Source organism: Trachemys scripta, chromosome 2, assembly GCF_013100865.1.
Source record: "Trachemys scripta elegans isolate TJP31775 chromosome 2, CAS_Tse_1.0, whole genome shotgun sequence".
NCBI classification, from domain to species: Eukaryota; Metazoa; Chordata; order Testudines; family Emydidae; genus Trachemys; species Trachemys scripta.
Genome location: NC_048299.1, coordinates 233713435 through 233726752, shown reverse-complemented (window position 1 = coordinate 233726752; position 13318 = coordinate 233713435).

Below are 13318 nucleotides of genomic sequence, written 5' to 3'. Positions count from 1 at the left end.
TGTTTCAGAACTGCACTTTGGGAATGTCTCTACAGATTTCAGCTCCTAATTGTTTTATTGTAGATGTAGTGGCCACCAAGGTCTCCATCCTGCTTCTGTTGTAGTGAGTGGGAGTGCTGTCTCTCAGTGGAAGCACATTTGAGTCCTGTATATTTTATATCTTGGATTTCCCACTCAGTGGGATCTATTAGGTAATATGTCTGCTTCCATTGGAAGCTCCTTTGTCCTACATCTCTTAAAGAAAGCCTATTCTTGCTTTACCTAAATTCAGAGCAATAATCTCTCATGAATGGTTGGAAATCTGAACTAAGATTAATTCATTTTCTAGTTGTACCACTTATTTTATTCTGAAAACTCACTTAAAATGTAGAACAGTGACTATACAATCCAGAGACAGACACAACAAGCCCAGAGGTGGTGACCTATCCTACATGAAGATGAGAAACTGCACCCCCAAGCCCTCTACCATGCATTCCTGCAGGTACTCTAATTTCCATGGACTTAACTACATCTTTTCCAGAATCATAGGGTTAGACAGGACCTATTCAATTACAGTATTTACAGATGGGCTATGATTATAGCATCTACTAGTGCATGAAACTAAACCATGTTTCAGGCTGTAGAAACCTGGAAACATGAGATACTATTTGTCTGGGTTGAGAAATAATTGAAATAGTGTTGCTATTGGAAAACTTCTATAGATAGAACTGTGTATTGTTTACTCTCTCCTCTTCTAAGATTGACAGTCGCTACTGAAGCTGAAGACTGCCTTTATGTATTCAACAGATAGCTTGATTCATATACACTTAGGACTCAGTTCTGAGATACACATTTGGTAACAGAAAGCAGAATTGGGGCCTTAATGTGTATTACAGGTTCGAACATTTTTCTTTGCGCTGTCTTTATATGTCTGCAGTTATGTTCTTAATCTGGCTTTATGGCTTCATTTCCCCTGTGACTGTACACCTAAGCAAATGTTTAAAGTTAAGAACATGGTCAAAAGCTACCTTGAATAAGGATGGACTTAAGCACATGGTTAAGTCTTTTCCTAATTCCAGGGCTAAGGGTTTGATCCTGAACCAGTGAATTCAATGAAAGCTTTGCCTTTGACTTCAATGTGAGAAGAATCAGGGCCTAAGTGTCTGCAGGAGCAGGCACTTAATTTACCATGGTAATAGACCCTAGGAAGGAAAGATGCCTGTCTGTATCTTAATGACAAGTGATTTTGATTTGTCTTTTATGCATACTCTTTACTAGTTACCACTTACTACATCTTGAAGTTACTATATAGCAAATGAGGCAGGGCTGATTGCTGCTTGGACACAAACATTTCATTACACGATCAAGTACTATTGATTCCAGTCAGGACCATCTGTTTTTTCTGGGTGCTGTTTGGAAGGCACAAAGGTGACTGAAGCAGAAACGCAACACATATATTTTTTAATAACTAGTTAAAGCAGAAGTGTTAAGGAAGGCTGCACACAGTATAATTGCTATCTGTGCATTGAGCCTGTAACATAATTATTATTTTTTGTTAATACTAAACTAGTTAAATGAAATGATTGTTTAAATAATATTTTAAAATTAGATGTATTAAAAGGTAATATACAAATAATTGTTTATAAATGTTGATGTTTTTGGCTTCACTGTGGGCCTGATACAAGAGTGCCCTTCTGCCTTATTCTCTGCACACAATTCAATCTGTGAGCTGAGTGATAACTAGCCATGCACCAGTCACTGTGCAGAATCAATAGGGTATAGGAAAGAGTAAGCAATTTTGCTTTATTCACTAGGCACCTCTCTACACCATGCGATGAGTGAGCAGAGGGCCAAATTTTGCTCAGAGCTATTCTGGTGTAAATTCAGAGTAACTCCAGTCCCTTCAGTATGGTTACTGTAGATGTACTCTGTAATTCCAAGTAGAATGAGATCCAGAATAAAGCATGGATCTTCAGAAACTCTGGCTCATTTGCTTCAGACCGTAGTCATATTACTCATTCAGAGCCTGATCTGTATTCAACTGAGGTCAACGGAAGTTTCCTATTGTCTTCAGTGGCTTTGGATTAGACTGTCACTGTGCATTGCCCAGTTTGGCTAGGAAATAAGTCTGCCTAGACCAGTTATCCAGTTGTTCCAGCTACCAGGACACATCTGGAATAACTGGTTATCCCAACATTATTTTATATCCTTCTCATTTGGGGGCAGGTGTAGGGATGTTTATCTTTGCTTTCATTAGTGCTGGTTTTGCTGAAGCTAGCTGTAAATGACAAGGGAGACTCCACACCCAGTTCTGAGAATATAAACTCGTCATTTCATCTCACCTGTAGGCAAAGAACACACCATATTCACAGCTGGTGAAAACTCTTTTGTCAAAACATTTTTGTATGAAAAATAGCTTTCTGACCAACATGATTTTTTTAGTAGAAAATTTTCATTTTCATCATTTTTCCTGGGGTTTTTTCAGTTTAAAAAATTGAAAAACAAAATGTGGGGGTTCCAGAAAAAGATTCAGTCCTCAGTTTTGAATTTAGTACAGTAGAATACCAGAGTTATGAACCCTCAGGAATGGAGCTTGTTTGAAATGTTGTAACTCTGAACAAAACATTATGGTTGTTCTTTCAAAAGTTTACAACTGAACATTGACTTAATACAGCTTTCAAACTTTATTATGCAGAGGAAACAATGCTATTTTCAACCATCTTAATTTAAATGAAACAAGCACAGAAACAGTTTATTTGTTTAGTAGTTTACATTTAACACAGTACTGTGCTATATTTGCCTTTTTTTGTCTCTGCGGCTGCCTGATTGTGTACTTCCAGTTCCAAATGAGGTGTGATGTTGACTGGTCAGTTCATAACTCTGATGTTCGTAACTCTGAGGTTCTACTGTATATATTTTTTTCAGAAACAAAAAAAATAAGTTGTGCGAAATTAAAAAAAAAAATGTTTGAATTTTCCCATTAAAAAAGATTTTCATTTTTCTACCTGATGTATTAAATAGCTCTCCATGCTGTCACTGTTTTTGTGGCTTATTCTGAGCAAGATATCCAAGAAATAGTAACTTATTAAAAATATCTAAAAAGATCTTTGTTCTTAATGTCAGTAGAAAAATGTACACTCTTTTCTATCTTCCACCCTATCACCTATATGCTAATCTTAAAGTCTGTATATGTGGTAATAAGCTCCGCATAAAACCATGCTGATCACCTGGTAGTACTTTGCTAAGTTATGCTGCCCGTGATTTTGAAATCATCACTCACAAAACTAGTGTCACCTTTGGAAGGCTCCATAAATGTGCTTGGAAAAATTACTGTATTTATGAAATCCATTACCATAGAATATATTAGGAGGCTGAGTGAACCACCTTGCTGTAATGTTCTCAGGCCTGGACCCTGTATACAGGAACCAAATCACAAAGTGTGATGCCTTCCATATGTGCTGCGCTGGAAAGCTCAGCTTTAAATGATATTGCTGAATGTTGGTGTTTTTGATTTAACCAAAGCTTACAGAAGGGGACTGGGGAGGGTGGGATGCTCCAGGAAATTCAACTGAGTTGGATTTGTTATTTAAATGCCCTCTGATGACTTCCTGAAGAGGAAGTATCTGCTGCCAGTTATATGGCATCGGTTCACGTCTGTTTGGGGATTAGTGTTTCCATTTTAAACACCTTCTCTCAAATCTAGGCTGCTGGCTGCAGTGACTGCACATTAGCAACAATCAAAGAAGAGACAAGCCTGCTTGTGAGACCAGAAAGTTAGCTGTTTTCTCTTTTCATCCACCAGTACCTTCCTTGAGATTAAGGGGCTTTGATGACACACTGTACTGCATGTTGCATCTTCTCAATGTAGCAGGTGTATTCAACAATGAAATTAGGTTCATACCCATCATAATTTTTCATTATGCCTAGGAAGATTATGGTTCTCTTAACTGAATTATGTCACCTAGCTATGAATTTAATAGTTACTTGCAGTACATGATTCATTATATCAAACAATGTGAGATCTTGATTTATGCTGAATGTTAAATGAATACGGATTGTTCAGCATAGTCTATAATATTATTGGTATCTTTCTGGTCACTCTAGATTAAGGAGAGTAGAGAATATTGTTTGCTATCATAATGGTATTACTTCTGAAATATCATAGCCTGTAGAGTTTATGTAAAGACTCTACTGATATTCATGTATGAATGTTGCTACCCTTGCATATATTTTAGGTTGCATAACAGTCTCCAATCTGAACCTTTGTTTTCAGTCATTCCTAAATTTTCTGTTGAAGTTTTCCATGCCTGATTTCTGCTGATAACTGACCTTTCATGAAAGTTTTCAGAGCTATTATGGATTAGGAAGACTGTGTGTGTTTGGGGGAGGCAGAGGAAAGAAAACAGCTCGTTATGGAAATAACCTATAGAATTTAATAAAATAGGATAAATAAAAGGATAAAAACCCTGAGATACTATATATATGTGTATGTGATATGATTCTATGGAAATTACTCTTAAAACCTATAGAATTTAATAATGAAGGATATCCTTTCTATAGGTTGTTTGAAACATACCCTAGCAGGAAAATCATTCTCTATTAAATCATATAAAATTGTTCATAAAGCATCTGGAAAAGTTATTTTTAGCTATGAAATATGGTAGAACTTTCCATAAGGGGCTTTAATGCTAAAAGTGGACAGAAACTAGAAGAACATCAGTCATCAACTGTCCTTTCTTCAGTCTGATAAGGACCAGTGCCTTCAATGGAGCCAGGATTTCACCCATTGTGAAAAGAGAGGACACGTTTATTGATCTAGCCAAATTTTTTAGCTAAGTAGAGAGAAACATTTTACTACCCATAGTTTTGCCTTTGGCTATAAAAGCATCTCTTTTTTTTTTTTTACTGTTCAACTTTCTGTGGATGTTGATCAAAAAAAAAATATATTGTCTCTTATAACAACCTGCCTGCAAAAAGAGAGTGATTTGATCAGAGATTCTTTGGATGCTTCTGAAGATTTGCTTTCATGTTCTGGTCTTCCTGAATTTCTTTAAGCTTTTTGGGATCATATCTGCAATAATCCCATATTATAGTTCAATTTTATATGGCTTCATGCAGTATTTGATTTATACTTTTATGTTGAGTTAATTCAGTTGAGTGTATGAGATGATTGTAGAATTGTAGAATGGTATTTATACCAAAATACTTTGTTGTTGATTAAAAAGTTTGACATTATAAAATTAAGAAAAAATAAATCAATATTAGGGTATTAGGATGGGAAGGAGAGGTTGAAGAAGCCCTGCAAGAAAACATAAATCAAGAATTTCAAAAGCCACCACTGTATTTAAAAGTCTTACAGAAAACAAATAGTTGAGAATTTTAAAGCAGAGTAATATGCAGGTATATACCATTTTACACGGTCCAGAACTTTGGCACATTCCATTATCCCTGTCCAGTCACTCTATTTCTACCTCAGCTTTTCTCCTTTTATTGCCATTTAATCAACAATGATCAACATGTTCAAATATTCTTAAAGTAACAAATAAAAGAAACACACTGTCATAGCAGAAAAACTATACCCTGCTACATGTGCCTAAGGTGTCATCTCATTCTTCCATCATATGTTTTAATCTATGTGGTAAAATCCAATGGTTTATTGGTATTTTGCTTGCAGTGTTATAAATTTCCAGGTTGCATATCTTTGTATATATCTGTGGTTATATAAATGAAAATCTATCATGCTAAGCCCTTTAAAATATATCATGGTGAACGCCATTAAAAAGTATGTGTACATGTATATATTAGAAGCAATGGAGGTACTGACACCTATATTCAAAGTTGCCTAACATTTCCCATTATCAGACCCTGTTTCAATTGTTTATAATTTTGCCAAATTTAACCCATTCAGGCTGAAATTTTCAAAACTGGTTGTCTGCCTGTGTCTGGTTGTCTGCTAGAAAATGTCAGCAAACATGGTTCAGCCATTGCTGAGAATGAGATTAGGGAAAAATGCATTGTTTCCTCTATATTAACAAATAGGTTACACACATTCTCTATTGGAAGCCTTAACTACTCCATGCTCTGGAGCAGGAGTTAATATTTGGAATGGGGGTTGTCGTGTTGTCAGATGTGCCTTTTTGCCATCCCCATGAAAATTCATAGACTCATAGACTCATAGACTTTAAGGTCAGACGGGACCATTATGATCATCTAGTCTGACCTCCCGCAGGCCACAAAAGCTGACCCACCCACTTTCCCTTAACTCAGCTGTTGAAGTCCCCAGATCGTGATTTAAAGACTTCAAGTCGCAGAGAATCCTCCAGCCAGCGACCCCTGCCCCATGCTGCGGAGGAAGGCGAAAAACCTCCAGGGCCTCTGCCAATCTACCCTGGAGGAAAATTCCTTCCCGACCCCAAATATGGCAATCAGTAGAATCCCGAGCATGCAGGCAAGATTCTCCAGTCAGACCCTCATTGACCATTGATACTATTTACCAGCGATGGCACGTTATTGACTAATTGACTAAAATCACGTTATCCCATCAAACCATTCCCTCCATAAACTTATCTAGCTTAATCTTAAAGCCAGAGAGGTCCTTCGCCCCCACTGTTTCCCTCGGAAGGCCGTTCCAAAATTTCACCCCTCTGATGGTTAGAAACCTTCGTCTAATTTCAAGCCTAAACTTCCCCACGGCCAGTTTATATCCATTCGTTCTCGTGTCCACACTAGTACTGAACTGAAATAATTCCTCTCCCTCCCTGGTATTTATCCCTCTGATATATTTAAAGAGAGCAATCATATCCCCCCTCAGCCTTCTTTTGGTTAGAGTAAACAAACCGAGCTCCTCGAGTCTCCTTTCATACGACAGGTTTTCCATTCCTCGGATCATCCTAGTGGCCCTTCTCTGTACCCGTTCCAGTTTGAGTTCATCCTTTTTAAACATGGGAGACCAGAACTGCACACAGTACTCCAAATGAGGTCTCACCAGTGCCTTGTATAACGGAACCAGCACCTCCTTATCCCTACTAGATATACCTCGCCTAATGCATCCCAAGACTGCATTAGCTTTTTTCACGGCCACGTCACATTGCCGACTCATAGTCATCCTGCGGTCAACCAGCACTCCGAAGTCCTTCTCCTCCTCTGTTACTTCCAACCGATGCGTCCCCAGCTTATAACTAAAATTCTTGTTAGTCATCCCTAAATGCATCACCTTGCACTTTTCACTATTAAATTTCATCCTATTACTATTACTCCAATTTACAAGGTCATCCAAGTCTCCCTGCAGGATATCCCGATCTGTCTCCAAATTGGCAATACCTCCCAGCTTTGTGTCATCCGCAAACTTTATCAGCCCACTCCTACATTTGGTTCCGAGGTCAGTAATAAATAGATCAAATAAAATCGGACCCAAAACCGAACCTTGAGGAACTCCATTGGTGACCTCCCTCCAACCTGACAGTTCACCTTTCAGTATGACCTGCTGCAGTCTCCCCTTTAACCAGTTCTTTATCCAAATTCACCCAAAATTGGCCAAGTTATAAGCCTTTGAAAAATCTCACCTAAATGTGATGCATTCTGTTAAGGTTTAAGATATTTTCTTTAACCATAAAACAGTGGAATATGTAAATATTGGCTATTTTGACACATATTTATTGAAATATAACTACTTTAGAATCAATCTATTTGAAAGTTTATCTAAAATATTGTACTTGAGATATTATACCTACAATATTATCTTTACAACATTTTGAAGTTCTTCCACTGATTATATTACTTAAAACCATGCAAGACATAGCTTTTTTTCTGATTGTAGTTTGGCTTTCTTAAGTTTTACAGTTCCTTGGCTTGGACTCTTTATCAGGTATACTGAGTTAGCAGCTGTCAGTGCACTGCACAATCTATCACTTGCTTTAATATATCACATTACAATTTAGCCTCAGTTTTGTTAGCTTTGCAACAGAATTTTGAATTTCACTGGAGAATGTTATATCTCAGGACAATTCAATACATTTGAAAGCTATCTTTCCACTTTAAAAATGTCAGGAAAAATATTATTTTGGAAAGTTGATTTGAAATTATGTTGCTGCAAATCTTTGCAAAAAAGCTAAAATAAATTGATTTTCCCAGATCTGAGAGTATTGCAGAGAAGCATAGGTAGCAACTTTGAAAATGTTTTTGATGGTAGAATGACATTCAAATGCAGTACATGCATTATTTATTATCATGCCAAACATCTAAAAATACATATAAAATATATATTCATTGACAGGGAAGGAAACATATCTGCTTAAGATAATAAGGCTATGTCTCACAGAGCTTATACTACTATATTACCATACCGTTTCATCATTCCTGTGGGGGGGAAACAAAGTCAATGCTATCTGTTGATTTTTACATTATTTATCAAACAGATTTATGAGGCCAAACCTAAAGTCATTATGCAGTCATTATCCCACTGAGATCAACAGAGTTCTTCCTGCATAAGGAGGGCTCCTTTGCATTGGAATCTTAGTTAAAGATGAACAAACCACTTCAAATATACGGGACTGACTGAACTGTCACCTGAATTTAAAACCTAAATTGAATCCCAGTGTTTCTGGAGATGAAGTTCAGTTAGTAAATTTAATTTTGCTTACCTCTGCATTTTCTGACTCACTGAAAATGCAAGTAATCTAATATCAGCAGTGGGGTGGTGTTCATGGTGAACTGGGAAGTACTAGAAGCTATGTGAAGTACTAGAAGTTTACAATTTCCAACCAACTTTCCATACTAAAGAGGTTTGGGTAAGTTTCAATAACTTTCAGAATCTGGCTGCTTATCTATAACAACTTAATCTCCCAACTTGTTGAGATTTCTCCATCACCAAATTAAATACAATCCATACAGAATACAATTGCTATGAGAATCTATTGTGAGATATAGTGGGGTGATTGAGAAACAACATTTAGTTATGCTTTAGCAGGAAAATCTCCTATGATTTTATTATCCCATTGTTAATTACCTCTCTCTTGTATACATTATCTGAAAAAAGTAATTTTATTAAGAAGAAGGGAGGTAAAAATCATGTATACAACTCAGCTCTAGAAACAGATGTTGCAATAAGAAGTTCATCTCCCTGCCAGTGTAACATTGTTCCTTTGTGCTTTGTCCATTGTAGTTCTGGACTCCCAAGCAATGACCTATCTACCATTTCCATACGAAGACTCTTCCACAGCTTAATAAATTTCATTATGATGAAGTATATCCTGATATGAAATCTATTTTTTCCATTTTGGTTTATCTTTCCCTTCACCCCTGAATAATTCTATTCATCACTAGTATTCACTTCCTTCATATGTTTATAAACATTTATGATGCCTTCTCTTAGCAGTCTTTTGTGTATTGCACCCCTTGTAGAATTATAGCCACTGAAACCGTAAAACAGCTAGTGTAAAACTGTAGCATTTAGAAGACTCTACTTGTCATATAAACCTAATGGTGTTTTATGATGATATAATTGGGATTTCTCACCTGTTATTAATTAAGGAGAGGTCCCATTTAAATAACTGATGCTCCCTAGTCAGGCACATTGACATTTCTTCTCCTCTTGCTATAAAGTACTGAGGCTATTCATGACTCGATTGAGGGTTGTTTTATAGTCATGACATACATGACTAAATTTTGGATCAATACAATTGGTGCAGCCCATTCTGAATAGTTTACTTTGTTCATAACATCCTAACTTGCCAGCCTTCACAGCTTTTCTGCTATTTTATCTTCCAGAGCATGTTTTGACAACATTATACCTGCATACCCACTATATGACCAAATGTATTGTCAAGTAGCTGGTATTTGGAGAGCACTTTTTTCAAGGTCAGTTTTCATATAAACTTTGTGTAACCTTCTGCCAATTTAATTGAAGGAAAGAGAGGCAATTTCTGTTTAACAAGGCTGATCCAAACCTCTGCATTATAGATCAGCAACTTTGCCCTTTGACTTGTATAGGTTACTGATATCACCATCACAATTTTCCAGTCATAGGCATCATTTGACCTGGAAAATTTTTAGCTTGACATTTAGGTCTTGAAGTGCTTATTCCTCAATCTTTTTCTTACATCATTTTTCAAGGTAATAAGGAAACTGGTGCACTCAAGTCCACTTCCAAAACCATGGCTCTCTATTTCAAACTACTTCGATCATAATTTCAGGATGTTCTTCTGTCTTCCCACTTTTTATGGCACAAGACACTCTTTTGTTCTGAATCAATTTCTTCAGCAGGTTTTTCCTGATTTGTTGAAAACTACTGTAATTTTGGATACTTTGCGAGTTTCATTAATTTTTTTCTCTCCTCCCTAGCTGATGTACAGTCAGTTTAGTGCTATATTTGTTCCTTCATGTCCAGCTAATGTTCCCAGTCTCCTGGCATTCAAGACATTTTACTTTCTTACTGTTTTGTAATAAACATCAACTGAATAGATTTGTTTACTGCAGTGAAAACATTCTGCTTCTTCTTAGTTTATCTTGTGAACTGGGACAGTGCATATTTTTACTCATTTGCCTGTTTCTTTGGACACCCAGCCAGCCAGTTAACTGTAAAATCCCTCTTGGTAGCTGTCCTTTACTTGCTTTACCTGTAAAGGGTTAAAAAGTCCCCCAGGTAAAGGAGAAAAAAAAAGTGGGCACCTGAACAAAAGAGCCAATGGGAAGGCTAGAACTTTTTTAAATGGGGAAAGAAACTTTCCCTTTGTCTGTTGTTCTCTCTGGGTTGGAGGGACAGAGCAGCCATGCTAGAAGCAGCTTTAAGCCAGGTATGATTATGCCTAGAACTCCTTATCTCCAAATGTGTAAGTAGATCAGAATGTTTAGCTAGATGCAATCAGGTTTATTTCTGTTTATTTTTTAAGGCTTGTGGATCTCCTTTGTGCTAACCCCTGATGCTTTTGTTTGCTTGTAACCTTTCAGCTGAACCCCCAAGAAAGCTGTTTTGGATGCTTCAATTTTGTAATTGTTTCTTTTAAGATCTAGCAAAAAGCCTAAGTTCCAGATGTATTTTTTCCCTTTTTGTTTTTAATAAAATTTACCTTTTTTAAGAACAGGGTTGGATATTTGGTGTTCTAAGAGGTTTGTGCATGTTTGATTAGCTGATAGAAAACAAAGGAAATTAGCTGTGGCTTTCTCAGCTCTTCCCCAGAGGGGGAGTGAAAGGGCTTGAGGGTACCCCACAGGAAGGAATTCCCAAGTGCACCTTCCTGGGTTCAAAGAGTGTTGGGGTTTTTTTGCATTTGGGTGGTGGCAGCATTTACCAAGCCAAGGTCAGAGAAAAGCTGTAACCTTGGGAGTTTAATACAAACCTGGAGTGGCAACTATTAATATTTAAAATCCTGGTGGGCCCCCACCTTCTGCACTCAAAGTGCCAGAGTGGGGAATCAGCCTCGACATAAGCAACTTCACTGTTTGTTTGTGACTCCATAATAGAGACTCTGTCAGACTGTGTTCTTGAATTACTTTTTTCTAAAGAAACACAAATGAGTCACTTAATGACTCTTGAACTCACACCAAGTACCTAATTTCCCTGTCAGTTGCATGCATACAGCTCCCATTGACTTCAATGGCAGATGAACAAGCACAAATGATGGCATAATCAGGCACAAGTTGTTCAAAGTTATTTGATACATTCAGCTTCCTGAATGTCAAGCTGTGCAAGACATCTCTTTGCCAATATAGTAACGCTTTCTTCACTTAAAAATTATCACCATATTCCCTACATAGTCCCTCTTTCTGCTTCACCATTAAGTATAGGAGCAAAACCACAGGTGGTGTAAATCAATGTAGCTCCATTGATTTCAATGTAGTTATGATAACTGTGTTATTTATAACACCAGAATGTATAATACATATTTGTCTCTTAATCTTTCTTCCTAAATCTTTTTCTGCCACAGGTCATTTTTATTGTTCTTCCATGAGTTCATTCCAGTTTATATGTCTAATTTCTCTGAGCTCTTTGAATTACTTCTCTGTCTTTACTGGTATCCCAACTCTCCCACTTTAGTATCATCCATTAATTTTATGAACATGCTGTTTTCTCCATCTTCTGGATTACTAATGGTAGTGTTCATGCATTTAGAAAGTAAGATAAGAAGGACTACTCACCAATAGTGAAACTACTCCCTGGCCATGAATTAGTCCTTTTTTACCCCCAATATGTTGTTTGGTCAACTTGTATTTCATGATGCATTTACCACCATGGCAGAGAAGAAAGATGAGGCTCAGAGATATTTAGAGCAAAGAGTTTATTTAATACAAAGCACCATTCATTGTTTTAAAATTATAGATATTCTTAAAAGACATGAATGCAGACACTGCATATATAAGAGTAACAACTACTCTTATACAATGAACCATTATAATGGGTTTATAAAGGTTTTACAAAATACTTTATGAAAGTCTCATGCATCACTGATTTACTTATCTACATTGTCTCATTTTAGCTCTTTTTTGGGATATTGGTCCTTAGTTATGTAGCTCAAGGGTGAAATCCTGGGCTCATTAAAGTGAATGGGAGTTTTGCCATTGACTTCTGTGGGGTGAAATTTTCACTCCAAAACTTTTCCCCTTTACCTATCATACCAAAATGAAAAATTATGTGGACATAGTTAAACTTTTTAGACTACAGAAAAAAGTGGGGTTTGTGGCAAAGGTTGTTGGAGCCTCATTTTGTCTAAATCTGTTTGTCTGTCCCTTTTATGAAACCCACTTAAGGTAATTTCTCTTATTGCAGGGAAGGCACTCGACAGGGATTCAAAGGGACTCTATTCTGTTCCTGGCTCTGCTACAGACTTCCTGTCTGATCTTAGCCTGAGATTAAGTGATGCCTACATGGCCCTGCAGATCAGACTACGGGGTGTGAACTGCAGTGCACACTAGCATGCTGTACTTTCATTCCTCGTGTGGACACAGCGGGTGCGAACTAAATGGTGTGTTAACATAGTCCCCTTTAAATAAGACTAAATTAATGTGAAGTAGGTGAACTAGTTCGCACCTGCAGCATCCACGTGGGGGAGTTACAGTGCAGCATGCTAGTGCGCACTAGTCTGATTTGGGGGCTGTGTACGCAATCCTTCATTTCCTCATCAGGGTGTTGCAAAACCACAAGAAAACCAAACTCTAAACTAAAGCAGATAGGCTGAATTGAATGTACAGTACTTATTTGTGCCACTGGCCCTGACTCCTGTGAATAGTATCTCTACCCATCCAATGAACTCCGTGGGTGCTCCAGGGCTGAAGCATCCAAGGAAAAAATTAGCGGGTGGTTAGCACCCACTGGTAATAGAGCTGCAGCCCCAGCCAGTGATCAGTA